The sequence below is a fragment of the Glycine max genome, chromosome 1 (genome assembly GCF_000004515.6).
Source record: "Glycine max cultivar Williams 82 chromosome 1, Glycine_max_v4.0, whole genome shotgun sequence".
In the NCBI taxonomy this organism is placed as follows: Eukaryota; Viridiplantae; Streptophyta; class Magnoliopsida; order Fabales; family Fabaceae; genus Glycine; species Glycine max.
Window position 1 is genome coordinate 44,878,467 of NC_016088.4, and position 11,316 is coordinate 44,889,782.

The following is an 11,316-nucleotide window of genomic DNA, read 5'->3' on the forward strand; positions in this document are numbered from 1 at the left end:
TATGTTTGGCCGGCCCTGAGTGCTACCTGTCTTGATCGTGGCTAATGTTGTTAGCCCACTAATGAATCTTGAATAATGACTAGTACAATCCTTAAATGTGAGTAATTGGATTTGCATTAAAGACTGATGAGGGTATGGCTTAAATTCTGGTCAACGTGAGAGAAAGATACAAAAGTTAAAAAGACCTCCTGTATTGATGTGCGTATACTAATCTAAAACAGCCATTCAAAAATAATTCCCACTTGGCAAAACTCCAGACTTTGCTGACATCTCTCTGATTATTAATTTCTTCCCTCCAAACACTTTCATTATTCCAACATGTCATACTAGCACAAGACCATGGCTACTCAATTTCTCATCTTGTCCCTTCTCATCTCATGCCAAGCCCTCACTTCAACCAAAGTCGCTGAAGACACCCGTTTCGTCGGTTCACAAGACCGCGAAACACTCGGTCTAGAGAAAAAACACAAGGTTAGCCATTTCCGGTTCTACTTCCACGAGACCTTCATCGCAGATGGGGTTCAACCTGTTGGTGGTTTTCAACTTCATGTTAACCGAAGGGAAGTACAATGGCAGCACCATCACAGTCTTAGGGAGGAACCGCATCTCTCAGAAGCTTAGAGAAATTCCTGTTATTGGGGGCAGTGGGGTGTTTAGATTTGCTACGGGGTATGCTGAAGTTAATACTGTCTTTCTTGATCCACAAACTAGGTCTACGATTACAATATTTATGTTTCACATTACTGATGAGGAGTTAGCTGAATGCATTTTTGCTTTAAGTTTATGTGTGGCACACTATGTTTCAGGTTTCTATGTTCTACTGCGATTATGAGAGGAGGTTTAATTAGTAGTTTACCAGGTTTTGCATTATTTGCTTTTAATCATGTTATGAAGATTGCAATTTGCAAGAACTGTATACAAGGTTGATAATGATTGCCGATGATGCATGGCGAAGGATATGAAATACCAGGTTTTTCAAACATTTAGCATACGAGTATATGGGTTTAACTACTTTCAAACATTTACCACAGATATTTTATTAGGTGCTGGAATTAGTGAACTACGTAATTTTTTTAGTGAACTAGGTAATTGAATTAGCAAGCAATAACTCGCATATCAGGCTTAATCAACTTAGTTAACGATGCATGATAAACACCAAAATATCTCTAGAGGAGTAGGTACGTACTTGAATTAGCTAGCAACAATTTATTCCTTATGGTTAGTGTAAAAAGAAATATAATGTTTTTCTATTCATTCACTCCACTCTTATCATTACAGTAAGGCTGTTTAAAATCAAAACAAACCGTTTAAAATATCACAACTGATTAAAGGATAATGAAAATGATCAATAATTGAAGGAAAAACAAATAACATGAGATGACATAATTGACAAATAACCATGTAATTTGGGGTTCACTCTTAGGTCCGTATACAATGAGAAATTCAGAAAATTTTTTAGTGAGACAATAAATAGTTTATAATATTTTCAAAAAAAATATCACAATATTTTTTATAAAATACACAAAAAAAAAAATTCAATACTTAAGGTCATTGTGAATGTCTATTAGAAGAGCTAAAACATTAAAAATTAAAAAGATAAAATAGTAAAATTAGTATCAATTTATATTCTTTTGTTATTTCTTATATTCATTTTAACAAAAAAAAATATCTTACGAGACTACTTATTATTTTATGGATTTTTTTATATTATGCATATAAATAAAATCACATACAATTTTTAAAAAAGAAAAAAAGAATAAGGGACACTTATCACTAAACTTTTATAACTTAGATGTTGTTGCGTATGTAAAGACATCTTACTTTTAGGAATTGGTTCTATAAGCGATACAAGTCTCAATCGGGCTATTTTACTATCGAAAGATATTAATTTCTTAAATGAATCTTAATATATATTTTAAGGAATAAGTTTTTAGCTCTCAATAGAAGAATATTCATTGAATTTCCATCTATTTTTTATTATTGTGATTCGATTTGGATTTCAATTCCTATTTAAGAAAATCCAAACAAATCATACATTATATTTATGTTAACATTTTATATATAATCTTATATAAAATCTCTTTATACTAACTAAAGCTACAACATAATTTCGATAATGATGGTATGTATTGAACAATTTTAAGTTATAATAGACTATAAATTTATAACATTGTTATATTGCATGATTAATTTACTATAAATTCTTATTTTTAATTCAGTTATTATTATATGTATTTTTTTTCCATTTCTTATAGTTATGTAAATGTCCTTTTGAAGGCTTAATTATGATTCAATTAGTTATTACTTTTTAGATTTTATATTTTCAATTTATTTTATTAGTTGACAAGCTAAAAATAATTTTAAAAGTGGTGTAAAACTATTTTTTTTTAAATGTAATAAACTACCAAACCGATTTAAAGCAAACAAAAAAAATATAGTTTAATTTGATTCGAGTATAGGGTTATTTTTTACTGCAATAAATATAGTGTTATATTCAACCAAACCAATCCAAATTACATATTAATTATTTATATTATTTTTATGTTTAATTTGAAAAAAAAAATTCTCTAAAAAGCAAATCAAATCAAACCGCTGATACCTCTAATAATAGGAGCTTTCTCTAGCATGATGAATGTTTTTTTTTTTTTTTATGGATGATGAACATTTCGTTAATTTTCACTAATTATTGTAAATTCGGCTTGTTCTTAAAATGTACTATGCATTTTGGTATTGGTATAATAGAAAAGTTTAACACCAAAAAAACTGTTTCAACCGTAAGCTAAAAGGAAGGCCACGGGCAATCCTAATTTACGCAGGCACCTACTATATATTTACAGTCCATCCCAACGCAGCTACCGCCTGAAGTATGTATTAGGTGGAGATTGGGAGATAAATCAAAATGGATTTTGTTAAATTTTTTTTCTAAATTATCATTTTAAAAATAGTTATTAATTGAAATTATTCTTGTAAGATTGATTCCGAATGGTGTTAGGCGTCATGCAAAGCTTGTTGGATCTCAAAGTTGTGTCAAAGGGCACCAATCATTATCAAATCATATAACAAGCTCTGTTGCTATAGGAGGGTTTCGAAACTGGGTGCAACTTAGAGAGACAAAGGAAGATGGCTGCCAAGGGCAGCAAGAAGAAGGGTGACAGAGATAGATGATTATTTAATTATTATTATTTATACAAATTTTTATTGCTTTGACATATATATTTTTTTTTAGTTGATGGAGTGTTTCATTTACTTATTTTTTGTATTCGTCGACTATTTAAACAACATGTGTCTAATAGTAATAAATAACAACTGTTCGATTGATTCATAAAACAAATATTTGGATAAACAACAACTAAATAAACATTGATAATACAAACTTTTTTTCAAAATAAAATAAATAAATAATGTATGATTTTGATAAAGTAAAAATATGATTACACATATTTAACATTCATCAGAGCAATGATCATCAACAGATCGATCTTTGTTTCATTGGTTTGCATAGCAGGGCAAGGATTTCATCTGAAGATCGACTAAAATTTGCATTCAACTCAATTGGACATTTGCTACTAAATTCCAAAAATATGAAAAACATTTTCCCCACATCATCGCTACGTTTAACCTTCATACAATTGTATTCAACACAATCATCACTAATGAAAAATTGGTTGACAATAAAAAAGATCAAGTAATATTCTGAACCTCTGATGGTGTCAATAATTGTTTTCCTTAAGGCATCAAGCAACATGTGGTCACTTATTGTAACAAATTGAGGACCACTAGGACATTCAAACAATATTCCTTCAGATAATGGAATCATGTCACCATTAAAATACACAAGAGTAGATACACTTTTCATGTTTTAAGCAATATGTTGAATATCAAGCAAAGGTGTTGAATTGCATCAAACCCCTACTGTTATTTATATTAGATGGTTTACTATACTCCCGTGACCCATATCATATCAATGGTTCAGATGACACAAAAAACATAAACAATTTAGATTATATCTATATTTAATATGGTTGGTATGCATATTAGGAAAAATGATTGTTCAATAAATATGTCTTGGAAAAGTAGTGTTCAGACAATACATTTTAGAAAAAGGTAGTCTCAATCAATAAATGATCAATAAATGCAGCATTGCAATGTTTAATAAAAAAACACATTTAAGTTTCACACAAATATGTTTTTTCTTCTTTTTTTATTTAAAAAAAACATTATAATTGAATCAAGATACCATTGTTGATATTTTTTTATCCAAACAGAATCATGATTTCGTTGTGAATAATTTTTTCAACATAACGAAATCATGATTTCATTTTGTTAGGGTGGTTCTGCAAAATATAACAACGGAATCACAATTTCATTGTTATGTTAAGGACAAAAAAAAAAAAGAAATACAATGGAATCATGATTTGTTGTATTGAATACAATGAAATCATAATTTTGTTGTGTATAAGGAGGGGGGGTGAAAACTGATTTGTAACAAAATCATGATTCCATTGTGTATTTTGTACAACAGAATCATGATTCCATGGGCAGAGTGTTTTAGGAATAATAAAAGTCTCAGCCCCTAGGTAGAGGTCAAGAGCAATTATCATGGTACCAATAGCAACTCCCTTTAATAATATGATAAATGATGAATTAGAGGGTTTTATATTGACACTCCCCAATTTGTCTTGGCACCCTCTAATGTTGTTATCAATGTAATGACAAAAATGTTTATCACAACAGAAATAAGTTTTCTCTGTGTATGTCAACCACTTACTCACCAAAAACTTATTTGCATTGTGTAGTTGAAAAATTTGCACAAATTAGTTTTTGTTGTGTAATAGGAGGTGTAAAAAAAGTAACACAATGAAAATCCGGTTGTCTTAATCCGTTGAGTTCATACAAATAAAAATAAGTTACCATGGTGTAAGTGATTAATATATCCAATAGAAACTAATTTCCGTTGTGCTGGGCATTTTCGTCATTACATTAAATAACAACATTCAAGGAGAGTACCAAGAGCAGTTGGAGGACTGCTAATAGCAAAGCCCTAACTATCCAAGGCTTTGCTACATGCATCCAGCAAAATTGCTGATACACCCAACAAATAAGTGCAATGCCCTTTTTGCCCTTCCGTAAAACTCATACGAATTGACTAATCCGTATGAAACTTATGGAATTGAACTTGTGACTTTCAAGTTATTAGCACGATGTTCTAACCAACTAAGCTAATCAACCAATTATGTTACAAAATAATTAGTGTCGCTATATATAACACTAAAATTTCTAATGTATATTTAATGCGCATGTAAATTTAGATAATAAATTTTGTGATAATTAATTTTATATAATAATTAATATGTTTACATATATGAATTTTTATGAAACCTGTTATTTTTATTTAAAATTTATATATGCAAACAAATTAATTATTATATCAAAATTAATTATCACAAAATTTATTATCTAAATTTACATGTGCATTAAATATACATTAAAAATTTTAGTGTTACATATAGCGACATTAATTATTTTATAATATAATTGATTTATTAACTTAGTTGGTTAGAGCATTGTGTTAATAATGCAAAAGTCATGGGTTTGATTTTTACTTAGGTCATTAATTCTAAATTTTGCTTGGGTCATTAATTTTAAATTAATTCATAAAATATATTTTTGAAAAAAAAAATTTAAAAATTGTTTTGGTCACTTACGGATTGGTCAATCTATAAGTCTAATCCGTATCAGTTTTATAGAAGGACAAAATGGGAATTGCATTGGTTTGGTGGGTGTACCAGAAAATATGCTGGGTGCGCGTAGCAAAGCCCGACTATCCAACATCCTGAAGCCCAACTGAAAATTATAGTCCACTTTGATAATTAGCCCATCGATCACACATCTATTTCTTTTGCTTTAATAATTGATAATTAATTAATTTATCTCTACAGATAAAAATATTACTCCGGTACTTGCCCATGCTGCACCGCCTGCACGTCTCTTCGTTCGCAATACATCTTTAATTTCCAAGTCAATGCATTAGAAATGTGACATTCTCGGTCTTGAAGGTCATTTTCACTTGTAATATGTTCATTTCGTGGAAATATTGCTCTGGCTCTGGACGGTCTAGCTAGAAAGCAGTGCTTCTAGAATAATGAGTATTTTTTTATAGGATGTAATCCTGTTGGAACTCGGAACTTAGAAAGATTTATCAACAATAAAAAATTTTGTCTTCAAATATTTAATATAATTATATATTTAAAATTTAAATACAAGATCTTTGATTAAGAATGAATAATTTATGTTAGTTAATCTACACATTTAGTGATAGAATAATGTGCACTTGACTCAAAATTAGAATATCCATTTGGAGGTGCTCAGCAATGGACAAATAAACATCTTTGGTTTCAAAGAAATACGAGGAAAAGAATATTAAGTTGGTAGGTATACGTAATAGTCGGACTTCATGAATAAATCAATAAGTTAATTTAAATTATAATTGGGTTACTTTGGACGTAATAGCATTATTTTTTCATCTGCAAAGACTGGTTCATTTGATATATTTTTAAAAAACAAAAACAAGTTATTTTAGTGTGAAACATTAACCAATAACCTCTAATTTGAAAATCTTAATTTGTAGCCAGGGAGAGAGAAAACAAAACGGCTTTTATGAAAGTGTAATTCTAACTGCTTTTTAGATTATAGTTCCCTTGATTATTAATAAGTTAATGTATATTAATTAAAAAAATAATCTTCCAAAATTAATAATGTTCACAAAGTAGTGCTTTAAGGACCAGAAATTACAACCAGCTTTATAATTTGCTAATCAATTTTGGTACCAAACATTGATGGGTACGTTGCCTTTAGTCAGCCAAATCACTATCTACTTTGAAATTTCTCTTTAGATGCTACGTAAGATTAATTTCTTCCAATCAAGCAGGGGCAAAGAAGACCTAGAAATAAATATTTCTTTTTTGTACTGTACAGAACTCACAAAATCTACGTAGCATCCTACTTGACACTTAGAGACACGTGTCAACCCTCCACATCAGTCTTACTAGTGGAGCGTGGACGTCTAACCATAAGCAGTCGGACTTCCTAACAAACAGGTTATCTCTAACCTAACTAATATTTAAAAGTATTTAAATATCTTATCAATTGGCAGATATTTAATTATCTATAACGTCACACATTATTTACAAAGTACAATTATCTTTTACCTTTTTATCTATAAGCAAATGTTTATCTTTAACAACAAACTCCCGACTGTTATCTACAAGCTGGGAGTTATCTACAATACTACAATAGCCCCTATAAACAAGGACCAACAACCACGCTCAACTACTCATATTCTTACTTGAGCGTCAGAGTCATTTGTTTTGCATGTTCCCCCTCCTGTCAAAGACACCTCTCCTAGCCGACATGTGAAGTTCGGGACCTCACTCAACCACGTCAACCCTGACGTGTTAGGGTTTTGGATTTTGGTAAGAACATTTGGCACCCACCGTGGGGCCACGGTAAAACATACCACGTGGCCTCTCGTCAATCTTCTCACGTCTTGCCTCAGACGTGAGACTACCCTCACAGACTCTCATCCTCGTCTGGCAGCTATGACAGACACAAACACTCTACAACAATTCCAAAACCACATCCCGGAGATAGAGTGATGCCACAAGGAAGAGTTGACAAAGCTAAAGGCTAACCATGATCAGCTAGAGGTTCATGTCAGACATCACCACGGTGATGAGCAATCCACCCACACCTTGCCTAAATGCACCCAAGGGGAATCACACCCCCGACGCACAGGCAATACTTTTGACAACTTAAGTCTCGCCCACATGCACCGTCCAGCAACACAGACTGTTCGTCGACATCCTTTTATTGACCGCATTATGGAGGCAGACACACCCTTGGGTGGAAACCACTCAACCTCGACTGGTACGATAGGACAACAGATCCAGACAAGCATTTGGATGTCTTCCTAACATAGGCGAACCTCTACACCAACGATGACGCGATCCTATGTCGTGTCTTGCCTACATCCCTCAAGGGTGCAACATTGACCTAGTATGGTGGACTTCCACCTAGGTCCATAGACATCTTCGACACCTTCATTGAACGATTCAGTATGCAATACTCCACCAGCAGGTCTCATCGCATGACCTTGGCCACCTTGGCAATCTGTGACAAGAAGACGATGAGTCCCTCAGAAAGTTCATGGACAGATTTAGGCTCACAGCTGTCCAGATCTGAAATCTTAATCGAGGTAATGATGCATTCCATGCTCTTCGCCTTACGCCCCAGCAAGTTCGTAGACAGTCTATGCAAAAAATCACCCAGTAACATGGATGAGCTACGTGAACGAGCCAATGACTACATCAAGATGGAAGAAATGTCTCAGTTCTAGAATGAAGTTCGCCAAGCTGGACAGAAGCATGACAAGCATGAAACACACCCCAAAGTCGACTAGCATAAGTCAGACAAGAGTCACAGGCTAGACAAGCGCCAACCTCTCTCCAAAAGGCCTAAGTACGAGTGCTACACACCTCTAACGACCAATTGTACAATGATTCTCAAGGAAGCATTCAACCAGGAGGTACCCAAATACTGCAATATCACTGGATATTGGTCACAACACCGAAAACTATTGGGCCCTGAAGGACAAGATAGAAGAACTTATACAAGCTAGGCACTTAGCTTAGTTTGTTAAAAGACCAGACAACCACCAAGCAGGAGCAAGACCTAGAGGACATCTAGAGAAGCAGCACAAGAACCAGGAAGCAAATAGAAGAAGAGCAGAAGATCGAGGCAGACAAAGACAGCAGCCATGACGGCGTGAGCGACAACCTCCACCCAAACAGGAACCCTCCTAACACATCAGAGGTGTAATCAACACCATTGCTGTTGGTTTTTCCTATGGAGGACAGTCCAGCCAGTCCTGAAAATGGCACCTACATGCCATCTGAGACATTAACATTAATTTTGTCGACACAAGAAACAACCAATCTCTTTATTACAATTGACTTTCTGAGAAGAACAGAAAGATTTCTCTCTTTTTGAGTGGATAATACATGGTTGTCTCCATCATCATAGTGTGTTAGACAAGTGGCCTCAGATATCTTAAGAAGGGGGGGTTGAATTAAGATATTCCAAACTGTTTCCCCTAATTAAAAATCTATTTCACTTTTTACTTAAGTTATGAATTCCCTTAATGACAATCTTCTTAAATATTAATTCAAACGAAGCAACTTGAATATGAATATAAAGCAATAATAAATAAAGGAGATTAAGGGAAGAGAAAATGCAAACTCAGTTTTATACTGGTTTGGCCACACCCTTGTGCCTACGTCCAGTCCCCAAGCAACCCGCTTGAGAGTTCCACTATCTTGTAAATTCCTTTTACAAGTTCTAAACACACAAGGACAATCCTTCCTTTGTGTTTAGAGATCCTTTACAACAAGAGACTCACAGTCTCTTAATCCCTTAGAGAATGAGAAGAAGAAGAGGAACAAATCTCTCTAGAAAGAGATGGATTTTACAGATTGAGCACTCAATTAATTCCTTAATGAATTGCAATTGAATTGGCCAAGGAATTCTTAAGAGGATAAAATGAAATTGCTTTTTGAGAGGATAAACACTTTGTTGTTCTGAAAATCTCTGAGCAATTTCGTGTTTAAGTCACATATATATAGACCATTGGTGGTCATGAGTAAAGCCTTTGAAAAGTTGTGACTCTTGAAATTATTTTTCTGAAATTCCTATCTGGTAATCGATTACAGTAGTTGTGTAATCGATTACAGCTTTTAAAATTTGAATTAAAACGTTTACTAACTGCTGGTAATCGATTACCAAAATTGTGTAATCGATTACACAGTCTAAAATTTCGAATTCAAATTTTTATAGCTGTTATAAAATGTATTTGGCCACTGGTAATCGATTACATCCTCTGGTAATCGATTACCAGAGAGTAAAACCTTTGAAAAACACTTTTTATTTTAAATCACTTGGCCAAACCTTTGCTAATTCAATTAGGAATTCCCTTCCTAATATTCTAGTGATCATCTTGATGTTGTGACTTGTAATCTTGAAGTATTGTCTTGAATTTTAATCTTGAAAAGCCCATTTGCATCAATTGCAACACATCATCATGATCATCATCAAAACATCAAAACCAATTGCATCTACAATCTCCCCCTTTTTGATGATGACAATACAATACCTGAAATCAAGATTCAAGCAAGCAACAAACAATTGTATATAGATAAAGTGTGCATCCGTTTTCTCCCCCTATATTTCGGAATACATGATCACTTGATTTCTAAGTTTGTTAAGCTTTTTCTTAAGCTTTTGCTACAACCTTTTTCTCCCCCTTTGGCAACATCAAAAAGCCAAAGAACTCGGAAATCAACACAGTTATAACAATGGAGTAGCAAGATATAAGTATCAGAGTATTAAATACAATAAGCCAAACTCATAATCAAGAAATAATCAAACCAAAATTCAAAGATCATAAAATGTCAACAACCACAAAATATCCAAGACTGAAATTTAAGAACACAAGATAAATAAGCAAAGTACTTAGCATAATAATGTAAATTCTAAGAAACTAAAAGCCAAAATACACGGCTTATAAAAGATAAATAATCAGAATCTAAAAGCTAAGAAGACGGAGGAGGTGGTGGAAGATCGAAACTCTGACGAATGTATCCGACATCCTCTTCAAGCTGTGTAAGACGAATGTCCATACCGGCAAAGCGTGAATCTAACGAGTCAAAGCAGTCACCAACATACGAACGAAGACCCCGTAATTCGGAGAGGACTTCATTCATGAGTGCGGAATCTTCACGTTGAGGAGGAGGTGAAGGAGTACGTTCATCTTGAGGAGGGAGTGCATCCTTCTTCAGCCATTGTCCATTCCGATCTTTACGATACCCAAAGGAGGTCACTGCTCCAGCACCAATTGCAAAGGAACGCTTGACTTGAACAAAGGGTTCATCATCAAGCGGAATTTGAAAATGACGCAAAAACAGAGTAATCAAATGTGGATAAGGAAGAGGTGCATTGGCCCGTAATGCCTTATGCATTCGGTACCGAACCAAATGGGCCCAGTCGATCTGACGACCGGTTAGAAAAGCCCACATAAGAATCAAATCCTCCTCAGAGGCTTGTGCTAAATTTGAAGACCGAGGAAGCAAAATTCTAACAATGATATAATGCATGATGCGATTATCAAAAGTTAATGACCCGGCCAACAATCTACCGGTCATGTCAGCTTGATCATTGCAGACCATGCGACGAGCATCATGACTCGAATAATCGAATTTCCAG

At 33.6% G+C, this 11,316-nt stretch overlaps 1 pseudogene; it reads left to right on the forward strand.

Moving 5' to 3' along the window:
• The first annotated feature begins 339 nt into the window (after positions 1–339).
• LOC112997776 (dirigent protein 22-like) lies at positions 340–747 on the forward strand (annotated as a pseudogene).
• Positions 748–11,316: the final 10,569 nt, after the last annotated feature.